We start from the raw sequence: 20255 nt of genomic DNA, 5'->3' as shown, positions 1-20255 counted from the left end.
AATAATAAGTTAAGAAGGTGTTATTCAGAGAATGATGCTAGGAAGTACCTATAAAAGGACAATAGTGAAGACTGAAAGCAGAAGTAGGGACTCTTTTGCCTCAAGTTTCTCCACCAGATCAGGCTAGAATTAGCCTGATGACATGCCAAAAAAAAAAAAAAAATGGAAATAATAGCCAAGAGTAAAAGTAAAAACATATAATCCTTTATTCCCAGTTTTTCTAGGAAGTCAGGCAGGTATCAGCACTCTTACGAAAAGAAGATCAGTTCAAATGGGTAAGTACATTTAATATTGAACTATATGCATAACACAAAATATAACAGGAAATGGCTAGAGCACACTTTCTTAAGATAGGCTGACGAAATGCCATGTGATATGTCAGATTATTGGAAACATTAATAGAACAAGGTAGATTAGCCTGAAAGAATTTTTTTTTTCTGAATATTGTCACCATTAATCTTCACTAATGAGAAGCAGCAAGCAATTAAAAACCACCAACCCCAAACTCTTCTTCTCCTTTGCCCTTCAACCAGAGAGAGTCTGAATGCTCTGACAACCAGAAGGCATAAGCATGCTGTCAGTTTTCAGCAAGTCACATGATGGAGAAATTCCCCTGTGCTGTACCTTCTGTGTTCAGAGAATGACAAAAAGGAAGGAGAATATACTCGCCATTGGGATGCATACTTTGGAAGTCAGAAGGGTTTTTCTGGAAGGTTTTTTGACTTTACAGTTCTTTATACTAGATGGGATCTCTAAGTGCATGTTCTCAAGAAAAATGAAAAGTTTTCATTACTATCTATTTTAGGTCTAGAAGTTGGAGAATTTGCAAGAAAATTCCTCTCTGAAAGAGAGATGGACTTCTTAGCTATACAGAAGCAATGAACTGCTGGAATGAACTTTCAGTGGCATTTTGTGCTGATATTATCCCTTTCTTCTCTGAGTCTGAATATAACATGTCACCGATATGAAACTACTGACTAGTGGCTAAAGAGCTGTGGAAAACAAGAAGAGATTTTCAGTCATGGAAAGATGCCTTCTGTTCTTGAAGTTCAGTAAGTTCCACTGCACATTGGGTCCCTCTGAATCATTCTGTTTGAATTAAGAGTTGGAAAAAAACATGTCCAGTCGCACAAACTCAGCTAAAAAATTTACATAGAAAAATATTTTTTTTTCCCCGTCAAGAATTTCATGGAATAATCTCTCAAAGATCTTTCAACACCGACAGTACATAAGTGAATGAGATCACAGAAAGGGAGCTGTAGTATAATGATGCAAGGATCCCTTTTTGACTATTTAGTCATCCTGTACAATTCAACAATCCAAGCTGCTTTCTCTTTGACGTTGCACAGCAGGTTCACCTTTATCCTTGAAGAGTAAGCCTGCTGTGCAGTCAGCATATATGGCCCTCCAAGGCTTGCATGGCCTAGAAGGCAGCCTGAATTAACAGTTGGATAGAGCCCTTTGAAACTATTTTCAGGACCCATCAGTCACAGTAAGTGTCGGTCCACATTTCTTAAACTGGAGAAAACACAGAGTGTGTGGAATCCTCCATTAATTAAGGATGCAACTGACCATGAATATTATCAGATTTCCGAAAGTAATTCTGATCCCCGAAATTCAATTTGGTAGGCAGACAATTTATCATTAATAACTTCTGCAGATGCATTAAAACTACAAGAAGTGATCAGACAAAAATACTCTCAAATTATTGATGAAAAGTGCATTACATTTCCTAGAAATAATACTGTAAAATAAAAAACCTAATCTTAGTAATAGTAATAAAGTGGAATTACTAAATTACTTTAGCAAAAGTAATAAACTATCTCTTAAAATTCATGTAATAGGTAGGTCTTACCACAAATCAGTGAAAGATTTTTCTGCATTTTCCATCTGTATTTGCTACATGTTCCATAATTAATTTAGTTCTTTAAGTTAATTTTTTAAATTTTCTGTAGTGTGAGAGTTTTTCCTGGGAATTAAAACATACATAGCATGTAAACTAGGCAGTGCTAAATTTCCAAATGCGGCATTTTAAGCACATGATTATGGGTAACAATTCATGACATTGTGTACCCGAAGAAACAGAACTTCTTTCAGAGGGGGCAGTTGAAGCACTTAGTGCAACTGGCATAACTGCATCTCTGTAAAAGCACAGCTTTGCACACCCAGTTACAGTTGTCCAACTTGTTGAATAATTCTTCTATTATATATCCATAAATTTTATTATGGCACCTGTATTTCTGCAGTTGCTCATGTTGTATATGGATATATACATGTTTGTAGGCCACAGTCTTCATAAAATATGTGTTGCCTTTTATTTTTGCTCTCATAAATAAAAGTTTTGCAAATCAGCACTGGCTTGCACAGCAAAAACTTTATTAATGACAGTGAAAAGTAACAATTTTCACATCTGACCCAAGTCTGGGCCTATTTGTTTCAGTGTATGCAGAGACAATGTCTTAACTGGAAGCTTTTATTGCTGGACCATCAAAGTACTTACAAAATGTAATGCTGTTTTAGGCAGATACCTAAAACGCTTCACTTTCAGGAAAAAACAGTATTTTTCCTGTACTCCAGAGAGTGGAGGATTAAAGCACAGAGAACAAGACTCCTGAACTCCTGCCTACTTTCCTCAGCTACAAGTACACAACTCAAAGAGATGCTGACATTAAGTTACTGAAGACCTTTAAATTAAAAACAGTGTTTTCACTAAACTTCCTATTCTACAGAAGAGAGACTAAATTGCAGTATCTTTTTCATTCCAAAAGTGACTGACGGTCACAGGACCCAAAAAATGTAAAGATTCATGACACAAGCAAACTCTGCTTTCAAGAGCAACAGTATCTGGTAAACAAAGCTGCAGCTTCCCCACAATGAATAAGGTAAACATAAAGCACTGTAGCAGTTCAATAGTAATAAACAGGTGGGAGTCTTCTATTTGGGTGATACTTCTAAAGTGGTCTTGCTGCATTAGATTTTGTAACCCATACTAATGGGCTGTAAGCAGCTATGTAAATGGGTTAAATTAGAAGGGAGGAAAATACCTTTTGATTATTCTTATATATACACAAATACATATATACACATATACACATATAATTTAAGTGCACACATGTATAAATACCAAATTTCAAGACTTCACCATTCAGTAGGCAAAGAATGCATCATAGTATTTAAATAAAGATCAGTATTTTTAAAATTTCTTCTTTAGATATTGCCCCATTTTTCTGAAGCAGTAGCCTGATGCATAATCTAATAATCTTTTTCCTTATGAAAGAAGTGCTTCTTAGAGGTATACCTAAAAGGTAGCTGTAAAAAAATGAGGAATCAAAGCTTTTGTAACAGATGTTAGCACAGATATGAAGGTACGCAAGGTACCACAAGAAAATGACATTTTTAAGGCCTCTGAACTTTGTAAAAGTGTGATATGTCTCTCTATAGATTAGATGGAAATTTCAGGTTTCTTGAAGGAACATAGAGCAATTAGAAATAAATTAAGATATGGTAATTAATGCAAATCCCTATGCAACTGAACCGCCCATAGAGATTCTCAAGCCTCTGAGGAAAAATCACATTAGTTTTGGGCTCAGTACCAGGAGAACTTGGAGCAGTGTGATAGCCTGTGATATACAGGATGTCTGTATGATCTGTCCTGGCCTAAAACTTTACAAATAATGAAATCTGAGATGATTAAGATATCAGGACCAAATATAAATATGTACACAAAGAAGCCATGACATTTTTTGGCCAAAGAGTATGAGCTTATTCATTTTCATGTATGAGCTGTGTTAGAACAAAACTGCCAATGAAGAAGAGTTTTGTCTCTTTGACTTCCTGCATGTTTTTCAGGACTTTTTAACCAAGAAGGCAGATAAAACCTGAAAATGTTGGCTTCCAAGCATATGGAATACTAGCCACTCAGTCAGTGCAATCTGGTACCTATTATAGAAGACAGAGAATTTGCAATCAGGTTTTAGGACAAACAAGCAAAAATGATAAGATACTCTACATTCTGCGATCCAAGTATCGATAGACTGAATATCTGCTCCTTATGGCTTGCTGCAGTGGTTAACAGTCCGGTATCCTGCCTAAGCTGAATGAGTCCCTTGGCACTTGGTCATTCAGCTGTTCAATACATGAACAGTATTCTTCTTCATTCTTCTTAGCTGCTGAACAAGACTACTAGTTCATATACTTTTATCTAAGCATCTAGCTTTTAGACATTTAAATGTCAGCAGACCAAACTAAGTCACTTCAGATTCAATGGTGAGATGCAGAAGCCTCCAGGGTGTGATTCATCTTGTCCTAAAATAGGTAAACTATGAAGAATTGGGTGAATTGCTTGATCAATTGGAAGTTGGAGACTATATTACTCCTGTACTAAGAATACTATGGAATCATAGCCATTTCTTCCGTAGTATCATTTAAGCTACACACTGGACAAGCTTTAAACAAGCCAATGTCTTAAATCATGGGAGAGCACTAAAATCTCTGAATATAGTTTTCAATAACTTTTCCTTAAAAACAATATAATATGATTAACAGAATCACATAGTGTGACCCTGCACAGCTCAAAATATGAGTGACTGTTAAAAATAAGACAGACCCTTTTATAAAGCCCCCCTTTTACAAAACTTCAATTGCTATGACCATGGAACTGTATCAGGCTCTATGAACAGAACATTTAAGGTATACAAGTATTGTTACCAGTTCAGAGCTCTACAGATCTCATAAAATAGGCTCTGTACATTATTTTGTTCCACTTGCCCAGAACACTCCTCTAATATTCCTCCAGAACACCAGTTCAAATATTGCTCAAGTAACTAATGGATGCAGTTATTTACAGTTACTAGGAAAGTCAGCATTAAAAATAATAATAAAAAAGTATAGGAAATAAATGCACTGAAACACATTGTAGAATTACTGATTATCTGTATGCTGACTCATCAGTCATTTCCACACGTTCTAAGATCTATTGGTAAACCTGCAGTTTGGTAGCGCACAATCTTTAACAGAAAGGGATGCATAAGCTCCATCTTCCCTGCCAAATTTAGATACCTGTGTGAATCAATGAATTTCCCAATGCTTAATTTAAGATTCTGTCATATATAGGAAGTCTCAGAGTTTTTCAATAGAAATTACCGGATTCATGAAAGCTACTCCGAACAACATGAAAGCTTTTCTTTTTTTTTCTTTTTTTAATCCATATGACTCATCTTTCTGTAATATCTAACTTAAGTTTATACAATATGAAAGAATAATAAAAATGAACAGAATCTTATAAAGAAAATGCTTGTTTCTTCTAATGCTTATAACCATGTTTATATAAAGCATTGTGTTCAGTAATGAAATTCAATAATTCCCTTTGGTGGATTATACAGTTTAGTAACTGATACAGCAGATATAAGCCATCATTTACAAAAAGATGCCATCTGCTGAGCAAACATGAGATCAGCAGGCACTTCCTATTATACTAGAACCTTTTTCATCTTTTATTGATTTTCTCCATTGCATTTCTAAAGCCCCTCAAGCAATCTGAGCCAGTGTAGCAAATGAAGAAAGCAAAGGACTTCTCAATGACCCCAATATCAATTCTGCTTTGTACTTTACGCTGTCTCAAGGCTATGGACCTCATAGGTTAGTTCAAGCAAGAGACAGAAAATAGTACATACACTGTATGTATGTATATAGTTTCAAGGCAACTCTGTAGAAATGACAGCCTAACCTTTGAGATTAAACATACTTCAAAAGAGCCATACAAGCATGAAATTATTCACTTGTATATCATTTAATTGTTGCTGCATGATACTTCTTTTTTGTTACAGTTCTTGTTCAGTTTGCTTCTGCTTTTTATTTAGATCTTGTACTCTCTGATCCAAATAGGAGAGCTTCTAGAGACTTTATGCATTAACAGACGTGTTAGTATTCAAAAATTATTGTCCTACATTCTATAGAAATCAGAAAATATATTAGTCATTAAATACTTTAACAGTTACAGTTCTTTTAAGCTTATTTTTGTTTTCTCTTCCATACCCATTTTTCCCTCATGTAGGTTTATATGCTCTATGCTTTGACTGAAAAAAATGCACATTTAAAATAGAAAATATCTCTGCTACTTCATATAGTGTTTATCATCTTACAGCAAAATATCACTGCTTACTCTGCTCTCCATACTTCTCTGCTTTCTTTCTGCCAAGAAAGTTACAAATAAAGTTCTGAAATCAAAATATATATTTGCAATAGCTTCCATAAAATTTGTATAAAGGGCAAAATACATGTTTATTACTTATTATCACTAACTCATGAAAGATACAGCTAAGGACAGCTAACAAGAGGAGGAAGAAGAAAGAAAATAAAATATTGGGATATCTCATTTTTTCTATTTTTCATTAATCCATTCTATTATTAATTAGCACCTCAAGAAAAACAGGAATTCTTGTCTATTGTATTAATTTCATTTGCATCATTAGTGTGAGCACCAAATATTAAATGACAGAAATTATTATTAATACATGTAATAAGGAAAATCTTACATTACTAAATATGCTTATATAAATTGTATAATAGCTATATTATTCAAAGATTTAAATTCCATTTAGACTATATAACAAAGAGTATGAAAATAGGTATTAATAGTTTCATTCGGAAACAATAATTTAAACCTTTAATCAATGAGAAAGTTCTTCCTTGAAATTACCAATATCTTTCACATATCATTCACATACAAATCTGCTTGTGCAAACTCTGTTTCCAAGCTTTTAAAACAGAAGCAAATCCACAGCTATAGACCATGATGTATAACTCACACCACACCTCTCTAGGTTTCCAGGAAACTAATGATGTGATCTTTGTCACATTGTTTCTACTTAGTTTTAGTTGGGGAAGGGCTAACAACATTAGTCACTGCCATTAATGCCTTGTTTTGAAAATACTATTAGCTATTAGAGGAATTTTTTTAAAAAAATTTTTCAATTTGACTTATTAAGCCTGCATAAAAAATAAACTATCACATAATTCATTATCTGAACTCAACCTATTCAATATCCTCCATCTCTCCTCCAAAAATGATGAAGTATTGCTACATGCAGACTATGTCAAGAACCCTTCGAACAGAGTAACACTAAAAAACTGGAGAAGACAATCTCCTGTGACAAGCTATTTACTAGTAGCTGGATAGCTGAACTATAAACCTACAGACTGATTCTGCAACAAAAAACTTCTCGCTGACGCAGCAGAAATTCTTGTATCTGGGCTTCGAGCAAAAATAAAAAATCCTGTATCTAAACTGAACAGGCTCAAAAGATGTTGCTCTTACTTGATTGTAAGAATGTTCCGTATCAAGCATATGGCTTATCGAAAACTCCTGTCCTTAGTTCTGGACATAAACCATCAATAGCTAGTTTTGTTTCCTATTGATTTGGAAACAAAAATGAAGGCATTTTGCTTTTTTTTTTTTTTTTTCTGGCAGTAAGGACAGTGAAAATGCCCTCCTCTTTCAGACACTTAAGAAATAATTACTTCTTTCACACTGATTGCTGTATTTTCAATTCAGGTCCCTGAGACCTTACTTACTTACTTCCTTTGCCAAAGAATGGGAAGCTTCAAATACCTTCCCTAGATTGTGAAACTGCTCATTACAGTGAACAACGTATGCCCACCTACTCATATAGTGTGGGGCTGCTCACATTTGGAAGGACTTGTTTGCAAGGATTTGCACATATTTCATGGTGGCATATAGAACAAAGGCTTTGAGTAGCAGGCAAAGCTTCATTTAAGCATAAGGATAGAAGGATAGCCCTCAATTTCAGTGTTGCTGATTTGTACAATTACCAGTGTGAAAGCTAAGCTCTGTTTCACTCATGATAGAAGACTGAAAACAATTGAAATTTTTCCCATGTTTCCAGTTGTTTTCAGAGCCATTTTCCAAAAGAAGAAAAGGAATAGCACCTGCTCAGAAAAAAACATACAGAAAGGATAAAGTAAAGGTACGGAAATGCTCTTAATTTAAAAAAAAAAAATGTGAATAAATTACATTCCAAACAATTGTGCAAAAGAAAGACTGAATAGTTTTGTTTGAGGGCTTTGATTCAATATACTGTACAGACATTACATCTTGTACTAAACTAGGGTTCAGATTTTTAATATTTCCATACCATTTCAGAACAATAAGGTCTGTTTCCACAGATGTTTGTTGAGGTGGCAGGGGGACATACAACTATCAGCATCGCTTAAGGAAATGATCATCTACCTAGCTAAGGTCTCATGTTTGTAGGACTATTAGTGAACTGATCTACTTACTATCAGGTATTTTTGAAAAGCATTCGTCATTGTAATACCTTGTTTCAAACAGTATTTTATTCAGATAACATTGTCCACTTTGCACTCTGCTCTCTATTACCACTGTTATAGCACTCCATATAAGCAAAGTTTTCAAAGATCTAAAAGATCACCAGATCTAAAAGAGAAAAGTCTGATAATGAAAGAAATGTTTCTCAGTCGTACAAGTTTAGTTAGCATTCCTGTTACTCTTTTGAGCAGGTCTGGACAAAAGGTTATTTCTCTGAAAATTTTCCCAAGCTTTTAACCTCAGGGAAGGTTAACACCACTAGTATGCCCTGCAAATATGGGGAACAGGCTACTAGGTCATCACTGGAGGAAAATGGCTCCTTGGCCAACCAAAACATGTCATACTGTAACAGTAGGAATGCTCGATCAGAAGCAAAAGAAATGCTTGGAAGAGAAGAGTGTACTTAATTAAGTCAATTCAAGTAGGTTGAGGACCTGTTTTTCATACAGAAATCTTCTGTTTCTTTTTCTTATTATACAAAACAGACCTGTCATGAGAAGAAGGAAAAACATTTTTATCAGTATCACCCATAAAGTAGTGAAGTGAAGAAGGTCTCCAGAATGCCATGGCTGGGGGCTTATACACTAGTTGCTCTCTTCAGCTTGTAAGCAAGCAAAGAAGTACGAAGGAAATAAGCAAGTACTAAACAGTCTTCCCTTTTGTAAGAGAACAGACCACAGAAGTTAAAAGAGATAAAAAGATTTTTCTAATACAGAAAGCAAGAAACGTTAAAAATAAGGATGGAATTACGTTTTGTTTTGTTATGTTGTATCACAGCACAACTGCACAGCTACAAAATCCAACTCTTCTGAGCTATGGACTTCTGTTTCCTCTTATTTTTTTCTAATAATGACAAAAAAATGTGCTAGTGAGTGGTCCAGAATCTACTGCTTTACCTTATAGTTGCCTTTAAATGTATCTTTATTTCTTTTATATTTTGTTGCTAGAACAGCTACTTGTTTCTCAATCTCTTCTATCCTCTTTATATCTTCCTCTCTTTTCTTGAGTTTCTCTTTTTGGTTTTCCTCTAGCTCATCATATACTGCTTTAATCCTGGCCTGTTTATTAAAATATATATAGAATTAGCTTCCAGTATTTGAAAAGCAGAAGTAGAACATGAAAAATCCAAATCTGAAAGAACATTTATACTCTTAAGTAAACACCATGAATAGACCAAATGTTAACAAATACATCATAAGGTGATTTAAAAAGTCTTCAAAATGAAGGAAAAATTGGCCATTAAGTCAGCATATGTCAGAAGTCTTTGAATAGGAAAAGCTGAATAGCCAGCAGAATTGGCAAACACAAATACAGCAGAGGAATCTATTAGGAAATGTAAAAAAGACATCGAAGCAGACAATAAATTTACAGTACTATTTAAGCAAATAGTAGAAAAGAATTCCATAAAAGAGGAATGAAAATTCTGTATATTAATTTCAAGAGTGAAAATCTTTTCTGATGGGAAACAATCACCATAGGCATGTTCCTAGATTTAAAAAAAAGGTGTGAAAAAAGAGAAGGAAGACATTGCAGAGTGAAAAGGAACAAAATCTTTGCAAAATAAATGAGCATCCCTCAAGGCTGGGAAATACAAGATCCAGCATGCATGCACTCCAAACTTCTCCCCTCTGCCCAAAGAAATAAAAAAAGAGAAAGACAGAGAAATATTATGTACCAGCAGCTGTGTTCTTCAGAATGGGAAGGTCTTACATAAACTTACAATTTCTAATATCCCAATAATTATTTATCTGTGTAGCAAAGAGTGAATACACAACATCTGATATTGAGAGATATATACACACACATACACATAAGTCTACACATATTTAAATTGGAACACAGATGGCAACATTTTGAATTCCTTTAGGCTGTAGAAGTAGAGTGATGCAAGTCAAGAAAATTATGGGAAAGAGGGCAAGAAATGACCATGCATGTGACTTACTCTTTTCAAAGTGTTATGCTAGGTGGTAAATAACTCCTTTTTCTAGTTTTAAATCATAGTCTACATAGTTATCCTTACCAGGAGTGTTTCAAGTAGTAAATGCAGCATAATTTCTGAATTCCTATAGAATGGCACAATATTAGGTGAAGTTATGGATAATCACAGAATCTCAGAATAGTTGGCGTTGGACCTCTGGAGATCATCTAGTCCACCCCCCCTGCTAAAGCACGTTCACCTAGAGCAGGTTGCACAGGATCACATCCAGATGGGTTTTGAATATCTCCAGAGAAGGAGACTCTACAACCTCTCTGGGCAGCCTGTTCCAGAGCTCTATCACCCTCAAAGTAAAGAATTTTTCCTCATATTCAGATGGAGCTTCCATCTGACGTTCGTGCCTGTTGCCCCTTATCCTGTCGCTGGGCACCACTGAAAAGAGCCTGGCCCCATCCTCTTGACACCTGCCCTTAAGATATTTGTAAGTGTTGATAAGATCCCCTCTCACTCTCATCTTCTCCAGGCTAAACAGACCCAGCTCTCTCAGCCTTTCCTCATAAGAGAGATGGTCCATTTCCCTAATCATCTTTGTAGCCCTCCACTGGGCTCTTTCCAGTAGTTCCTTGTCTTTCTTGAACTGGGGAGCCCAGAACTGGACATAGGACTCCAGACATGGCCTCACCAGGGCAGAGTAGAGGGGCAGGATAATCTCCCTTGACCTGCTGGCCACACTCTTCCTAATGCACCCCAGGATACCATTGGCCGTCTTGGCTGCAAGGGCACATTGCTGGCTCCTAGTTAACTTGTTGTCCACCAGGGCTCCCAGGTCCTTCTCCACAGAGCTGTTTTCCAGCAGTTCAACCCCTAACCTGTACTGGTGCATGGGGTTATTCCTCCCTAGGTGCAGGACCCTACACTTGCCCTTTGTTGAACTTCATTAGGTTCCTCTCTGTCCAACTCTCTAGCCTGTCCTGGTCTCACTGAATGGCAGCACAGCCTTCTGGTGTATCAGCCACTCCTCCCAGTTCTGTATCCTCAGCAAACTTGCTGAGGGTACACTCCATCTGCTTTGACAGCCATTGGTTAATTACAGCTTTTGCGCTTTCAACCTCCTTTGACATCATCATTAAGTTTTGTCCTATTAGTAAGAAAAAAACTCTTGGAAGCAAGGATATGAAGGTTGTCTAACCCAGAGAAATGAGGCTTTGGAAGAAAAATAGAAAAAATAAGTTTAGTTGAAACAGAACTTTAAAACCACATTAACAGAAGTACAAGATGCATCTCAGTAACCTCTTTATCCTGAAAAAAACATGAACTACAATGAAAAAAGCAGTTCTGAGCACAACATTTACTTCCCATTAGGAAAGCATTCTTTTGTTTCTGTCTGTAAAAGGAAAGAAGTGGGCTGAAGTTGCCACTGAGGATCTTTAACAAGAATCAAGAGAAAGAAAGGAGATTTCAAGTTTCAATGAATAACCAAAAAGGATCAATGCTGAACACCAAAAAGGGAGGGAGATGTTTGGAAGTACCAAATCAAGCCTGTCATGCTGTGACAGTCAGGCCCAGAAACGTTCCCTTCAGCTGTCTCTGAAGCAAAGACTGAGAATCAGAGGGAAGTTGTGCATCAACCACAATTGCATGTGATGGAGATGTTATGCACCTCCTGGCTTAGAAGAGGAACATTCAACACTTTCTGCTAATGTCTGGGACAAACAGGAACTGCAAGATCTCTCTTAAGGCTTGCCTTTCTAGAAATGGGAGACATAGATACTAGATTCTGCTAGCGATCTCTTGCACAGTTCACAGTCACAGAATGGAAGAGAACAAGCTTCGTAACAAAAGCAAAATGGAGATCGTGAACGTCCAGAAGCAAATAAAAAAGATTCAGACTTCTTTCTCTCTCTCTCTCAAAAAAAAAAAAAAGGAACAAAAATCTCAGGAGGACTTCTGGTCATCACGGTAAATCCAACATTCATTTCTAAAGAAAAATAACCTCTAATATCTCTCCTATCTGACACCATTGCCAAAGATGCCAAAGGGAGTTTCTGCTGAAGGACTTGCAGTAAAAGACTGCATTGCCTCCATCCATTTCTGGCTATGTTCTTTCTATCCCACATGATACTGGATCAGAATCCAACATCGGAACACTCACAGCATGTGAGAATTCATCTCGGGATGAACAGGAAGGAGCAATGGAGCCAAACAGTCCTGTATCTCATAATGGTGAGAGTGGGAGTGTTAGCAGAAATATGTTTCCCAGAGGTATTACATGTCTCCATAGGAAAGAAGAGATGAATCTCAATGGCACTCACTTCCCAACCATGAAAGGGCTCTCAGGATGGGTTATACACTGGTGTGCTAATGATGCATTGCAGGAGATCTCTTCCAGTTATTAGAGGGTTCTTGGATGAGAAGTCATTAATTGTACTGTTTATCTGGTATGAAGTTTTACCTAAGAAAAAGGTAACACTTCTTGCAAGGGACCTGGTTCAGCCAGTAGTGGCTCAAGGTTGGCACTGCCATTATCACTGTATCCCTTCTCCTCACAGGATGTGCCCAGCAATAACAACTGGAAATCTATTACTTGCCTTTGTCTTGCAGGCAGGCACCACTAACAGCAAGGCCAGTACCAACAACCAGTTAAGCAGTTGCTGATTTTGCCAGGTCTTCTGTATGATAAAGGTCTCTGTGTTACTGGACTGAAACTCTGAAGGAAACATTGACTGATTTTCTGGCATCATAGCGAATGAAGGAGTGATCTCTGGGAAGCTGCTGCTCAGACAGAAGCCAGAGCTTGGTTCTGACAACCCCACTTTAAGGCCTCCTATCTCTTGCTGGTGACACTGAATGTAGAGATTAAGAACTTCTCCAGAAAACAGTCCTGGAGCTCCCACTCAGTGTCTTGCTTGAGGCCTTAAGACCTGGTAGTTGTTACAACAGTTTGAATATCACCATTATCCATGCTCTTGCAGAAGACAGCTGATGGAATCCATGTACCAAAGGATGGATATAGATGGAAAACCCCTTTTGGTGATGCCTAACTTGTGATTTCAGTCAATATCAGAAGAAACATCAACACTTCAGAATATATCAACATAAATCAACATATATTCAGAAAATATCAACGTTATCAGAAGAAACTGAAGAAATATCAACACATGCCTGAGGATGGTTGAAAAGCATCACTGAAGTCCAGAAGAAAAGAGCTACATTTGACAATCAAAAAAGGGACACCAAAGTGGGTTGTGTGATTTTAGCAGTTCACACCAGGAGAAAATAAATGGTGTTAGGGCCACCCTATTTTACATATGCATGCATCAGTATAAGGTATGGTAAGGCTCTGATTGCACTTTCTACAGAAACTGAAGTAAGAAAGATATACAAATTCAAATGACAATGTCACTGCATATACAGATTATTACTAAAGGTTTTTTATCTTCTAAAGCAAACTGGAAATTATTGTGAATAACTGGGATACAACTGAAGTGTTTCATGTTTTCATGTGTATTTGAATTTTCCTAGTCGTTCACCCGCAGGCATCATTACTTAGCAAAACCCATTAGCCTTCTATGTGAGTTGGTCACAAGGTACTCAAAGTTAATTCATGGTAGAAAGTCAAAAGAAGGTAGAAGAATAATTTATATTTGAAGTAAAATGGTTGCTGTCATGTTTACCTGCGTCACTTTCCAAATCCCTTTTTGATCTTGAATTTCTTTTTTAAGATTCCACCCTGAATTCTTAGGGAAAAAAAAAAAGCCATATACAGCGTATAAGAAAACAAGTTAATGGACAACAGCAATTAAAATTTAACTCTAACATCACAGTATGGATGAGCATAGCTTTTAAATTTTTTCTCAAGTATCATAAAACTATATTAAAAAAGGAAATTACAACAGAGTCTCAGGAACAAGAGGTAAATAAATATAGACCATACTATAAGAAAAGCAACCCTATTTTCTAGATTTAATGTAATTTATTTTTGGTAGCTTAAAATAATTAAATACACAAAGAAGCTGAGATGGCTTACCTAAATGGATATTGAACATCAAATGTTCAAAATTTTAAAATCTCAGTGCCTTCTGTATTTTATATGATGAGACTTCTTTTGTAATTTCTAGTAAAAATCTGAACATGTTTTAGCCCTTTCTTATATGACTATCCTACTAATATCACTTCTAGGATAACAGTTATATAGCACATTATTATAGTTTGCACCTTGAAAATCTCTACTTTAATGTATGTCAGATTAGCAGAGCATCATAACTATACCTGATTACAGTCTAAGTCAAACCCTAATTAGGGCTTTCTGTTTCCTTTTTAAGTGAATTTAGGCAGTGGAAAACTGATTATTTAAGCAAAACTAGGCACAACATGGCCAATAGTAAAGTAAGAAATGGACCAAATCAATTCTATTATTGAAACATATTTATTCAAGATGTTTTATTCACATCCATATCTGCACTTTGGAAGTGCATATGCTATCAGCACTTGCACAGAGAGGTCCTTACATAAGGAAGTCATAAACATCTCCCAGATGCCACATACATGAGAAAATACAAAAACAGGTGCCAAACATCCCCATGTATTCTCAATCTCAAAGATCAGTAGGAAATTCAAGGAAATAGAAGTGACGGAGATCAGTGTTCATGTGGAAAACACATCCGGTAATCCGGTAAAAAAAGTAAAAGCTTTTTTCCCGATGAAAGTTTACACATTTGCTCCAAGGACAACTCCAAGCAACAACTCATGCCCATGGCCCTGCCCTCCTCCTCACACCTCCTTGCCCACATCTGCATATAGTCTATTTGAATCCAAATCTCTGAGTCTATTAGACAAACTGAGGCATCTAGACTACTCTCCAAAATGCAGCAACATTCTGAATCATAGAATCACAGAATACCAGGTTGGAAGGGACCTCAAGGATCATCTGGTCCAACCTTTCTAGGCAAGAATTTGCACAGTCTAGACGAGATGGCCCAGCACCATGTCCAGCTGAGTCTTAAACGTGTTCAGCATAGCAGAGTCAACCACTTCCCTGGGGAGATTATTCCAATGATTGACTGTTCTCATTGTGAAAAATTTTCCTCTCATGTCCAATCGGAATCTCCCTGGGAGTAACTTGTACCCATTAACCCTTGTCCTCACATGTGACTCCTTCTAAAAAGGGAGTCTCCGTCTTCTTTGTAGCTCCCCTTTAAGTACTGGTACATGGTGACGAGATCACCTCTAAGCCTCCTTTTCTCAAGGCTGAACAAGCCCAGTTCTCTCAGCCTATCCTCGTACGGCAGGCTTCCCAGACCCTTCATCATCTTGATGGCCCTTCTCTGGACCCCCTCCAGCCTGTCCATACCTTTTTTGTATAACAGGGACCAGAACTGTACACAGTATTCCAGGGGTGGCCTGACAAGCACTGAGTAGAGTGGGATAATGACTTCTTTATCTCTGCTGGTCATGCCCTTTTTGATGCAACTCAGCCTCCTATTGGCCTTCTTGGCCACAGCAGCACACTGTTCACTCATATTGAGCTTCCCGTCCACCAGGACCCTGAGGTCCCTTTCCACAGAGCTTGTCTCTAGCCAGGTGGATCCCAGTCTGTGCTGCACTCCTGGATTATGTTTTCCCAGGTGCAAGACCTTACACTTGTCCTTGTTAAACTTCATAAGGTTCTTGTTAGCCCGCTCTTCCAGCCTATCCAGATATTCCTGCAGGGTGGCTCTCCCTTCCAGAGTGTCTACTTCCTCACTCAGTTGGGTGTCATCTGCAAACTTCATCAGGCTACACTTGATCCCATTATCCAGATCACTTATGAAGATATTGAATAGTGTTGGGCCCAATATCAATCCCTGGGGGACCCCACTTGTGATGGGTTGCCAGTTTGAAAAAGAGCCATTTACCACCATCCTTTGAGTGCAGCCCATCAGCCAATTCCTCACCCACAGACCACTTGTCTAGACCACAACGCATCAGTTTCTCCAGGAGGAGTGCATGGGGAACCGTATCGAAAGCCTTGGAGAAGTCCAGGTAGACAATGTCCACCACTTGCCCCATGTCAACCGAGCAGGTCACTTTATCATAGAAGGCCACCAGATTTGTCAGGCATGATCTGCCCTTGGTGAAGCCGTGTTGGCTTTTCCCAATCACGTGCTTCATTTGACTCGTGGTGGCCCCCAGGAGGATCCGTTCCGTAACTTTGCCGGGGATTGAAGTAAGACCCATGGGCCTATAATCACCTGGATCCTCCCTTGAGCCCTTCTTATAGATAGGGGTAACATTCGATTTCCTCAAGTCCTCTGGGACATCCCCTGATCTCCACGACTTCTCAAACATGAATGACTAATGATAATACTTGGTGATTGCATGAATATATTTTTCACTCTATTCAGTAGGCCAAGGATACAATTTAACTAGTGGTTACAGACAGACACTTTTTTCAGACACACCTGGGGGTAATTGCTATTACAGAATATCAGCAGAGACCTGGCAGTCAACTATAAATTGCACCTTCATTTATATGATCATATTCAAAATTCACTATTCAACTGTTGCTTAGATAGAGAGTTATCTTAGCTTCTGTGCACTGCATTCACACTGACTTGTAAATAGCTCTTGTAACTGGTCACCTTCCCTGTGTATGCCTTCATGTGTATATTTATGCTTTAAATTATTACAAACAGAATGCTTTTGCTAATTTATGGTAACTAAGACTAAATATAGCAATGTTAACTTAAAGCTGTTGACAGAATGGTCATTCTGCCAGTAGTAGGAATGGAGGTATTCATTAACGAGGTCATTGAAGCAACTTGAGTGGTGCTGGAAAGCAATCTTATGACTGAAGGCAGGACCACTAGTAATAGCTTCATGTAGAAGTTAAGTTGCACCAACAAGTAAACCAGAATACCTACAGAATTAAATGCCATCTCTAACCACAAATGTATAGCTTTGAGATACATTTCTGACTGACTACGTGCCCAGGATGTTAACACTATGACTTGAGAAGAGAGCTTAAGGAACAACAAAATCCAAAAAGTAACACCATAGCCAAACTGGAAAATGAATTTTTTATAAAAACCAGAGGACTTTATTAAAAACTTTATGAGGAACAGCCAAAAGAGCAAAATACTTGCAAGTCAGATGGAGATTACTTACAGATATCATATTGGAGGCTCAAAGCACATGCAAGCCAACTTTTGACAGACACTTTGGAAATATCAAAAAGAAAATCAACACCACTAAACAGAAGGGAAGCTATTAGCAGCAAGACATAAGAGTTGAAATTATGTCTAAAAAAAGGAAAACAGAAAAGATCTTGAACTTTGCCTATTTAAATCTAAAAATACCATCAGGCAAGCTAAATAGGAGGTTTTGGAAAAACTTGCAAGGAACATAAAACAAGTCCATTTTCAAACACATCTGATAGGAAGCCTGCTAGAGACAACGTAAGGCCAACAGATGACCAGAAGGACTTAAAGACAGACTTACTGTGAAGCACTCGGAAAACAGAATATGATAGGAGAAAAAAAAAAGCTCAAATTCCCAAACAAATAAAACCTTCAAAGCCCTAAGAAGCAAACTTGTAATATTAATTATTGTGAAAAAAAGAATTAGCTGGCACACAGAAAATTTGATGCACAGGAGAGGACTCAGCATGACTGGGAAGCAGTGCCTCAAAATTCATCAGTTTTCTGAAGGATTTAAGAAGTATGTGGAGAAGAGATATCTGGGTGATACAGTCTACTTGGACTCTTAAATGGTATTTGATAAAGCATTATATGATTGACTCCTTAATTAATTTCCCATGAGTTAAGGATAAAAGTCCCCACATGAATATATAATGCATTTAAAGACAGAAGACCTACAGTAGAAATAAATTACAAGTTTTCACAGTGGCAGTTGCAGTTACAGTTACTGCAAGTATCGATCCTGTTGTTTCCAATTTATTCAGAAACAATATGGAAAATGGGGGGTTTTGTGGGATGACTTAGTAAAACCAGCTGGATTTCTTATTTACTGAGGATAAAATTCAACTAAGGTTAATATATGTTTGTACATTAGGACAAAGTCTTCACTTTATATAATTCTGGACTCTCAGCTGGCTAGTAATCCAACAGGAAAAAGATCGTGAAGAATATAATGCTTCACTGCATTTAAAAGAATAAATGTAATGTTGAGAACTATTACAAAAGGAATAGCGAATAAAACAGAAGTCGTCGTTATACCACTATGTATGCCCAAGATGCATCTGCGTATTGAATACTCTATGGTCTTTTCCTGTAATAACAGAACTGGAAAACAGAACTGGAAAACAGAACTGGATGACAGACATGGGAGAGCTTCCCTTCATTAAAGAAGTTAATGCATTAGGAGTCTTCAGCTTGAAAAAGGGGAAGAATATGACAAAAGCCTATGAAGTCATGTGTGACATGTAGGAAGCGAATATGGAATGACTGACCAATACATCTTTGAAAGTAAGAATAAGGGCATTATATGAAGACAGTATTTAATTTACCTTACAAAACCCAAAGATTTCTAACTGCACAAGGACTAAACTTCATGGATTTTTCTCACACACACACACACACACACACACACTCTGCACATTCCAGTTTCAGTGCATGTGAATTGCTGGTTCCTAAATATACAGTCTTACAGTCAGCAGTATCTTCTATATAGTCCTTGAAAAACCTGTGAGACAGTGCAAGTCCACAGCAACTTAATCTCCCTTCCCAAAATTCAAGTGACAGAGAAGCACAAAGCAAGAGAACAGAAAACATTGCTTATATGCATCTTGATGAACTGTACCTAACATATACCATGTATTACAATTGTCCTTTCTCTATTAAGAGATTGTCCATAGCTAGACTCAACTTACTGTGATTCCCAAGCAGTTGACCAATCTGATGGAGGGAGGACCTCAGTCCCAATAGAACTGAAACTGCAATAGGATCTTTCCAAAATGCAAAACATGACCTGAAGGCTTCAGCAGTGCCACACACCAGTAAGATGCTGTGTTTAGAGCCATGACCGACTGATTTACATAAGTTCACATACAAGCATTTTTCAAAGATATTGAAGGAGGTATAATAGCCCTACCAAAAATGCTGACCTCTACCTGAAACACATAGAACTACTTTCACCACCTGACACTGTCAGTGATGTAGCCACAGATTTTTGGTCTAACTCAGGGTAATCTGACTATTCAAAATATATGAACCTTGGAGCTGCTGTACAGCCTGGAAAGTAATTTACTTCTGCACCAGCCGGGAATCGAACCCGGGTCGCAAGAATGGGAATCTTGCATGATACCACTACACCACTGGTGCTTCCCTGTTGTTGTTCCCTAGCAATAGTCACCCTGGGCTGCCCCGGTGTACAAAGTGCAGCCGAGTCAGTTATTGATTTAGACAGTCTTTAAATATGAAGGATTCCTTGCCCCTTTTTCACCTGATGAGGCAAAAGAATCTTGCATAGATCTAAAAGGTCTTGTTCCCTGTGAATTAAAACACTGGAGATGATGAAGATCTACTACAAGTATGTCAGGAAAAATATAGCCGAGAGTACACATGGGAATGGCCCAAATCTTCCCTAGATGATAATGATCAAAGATGATAACAAGAAGGAGCAACAGAGATTTTTTGGCTGAAGGGAGGCAATATGAAAGCAGACATACTCTGGTACTTCCAAGTCTAAGATGATTTAGTTAGGAGCCATCTCATTAAACAGTAAACTCTTTAGACTTTCACAGGTCTGCCCATCACATACACTGATTACACTTTCCTGCACACCAGTGAGGTTAGCAATGAGATAGATAGAGACCAACAATACCAATGTGAGTAGTAAGCAGGGCTGTGATGTAACCACAACTTAGGAGAGTTGTAACTGTAAGCGGGTTACCAGTCACAGACAGACCGATGCAGGAGGTCAGGAAACTAATGCTACGCAGAATCAGTGGCAAAGGAGGAATTTGTGAAGGTA

At 37.5% G+C, this 20255-nt stretch overlaps 1 non-coding gene across 1 annotated transcript; it reads right to left on the bottom strand.

Moving 5' to 3' along the window:
* Positions 1-19532: 19532 nt before the first annotated feature.
* On the bottom strand, positions 19533-19603 carry TRNAG-CCC (transfer RNA glycine (anticodon CCC)). Its single transcript has one exon. It is a non-coding gene; the product is annotated as a tRNA-Gly (tRNA).
* Between the last annotated feature and the right edge of the window lie 652 nt (positions 19604-20255).

The sequence above is a fragment of the Nipponia nippon genome, unplaced genomic scaffold (assembly GCF_047370975.1).
Source record: "Nipponia nippon isolate SJK-2023a ecotype South Korea unplaced genomic scaffold, ASM4737097v1 scaffold_1, whole genome shotgun sequence".
In the NCBI taxonomy this organism is placed as follows: domain Eukaryota; kingdom Metazoa; phylum Chordata; class Aves; order Pelecaniformes; family Threskiornithidae; genus Nipponia; species Nipponia nippon.
The sequence above is the reverse complement of the archived record's forward strand: the minus strand, read 5'-3'. Positions and strand labels throughout refer to the sequence as shown.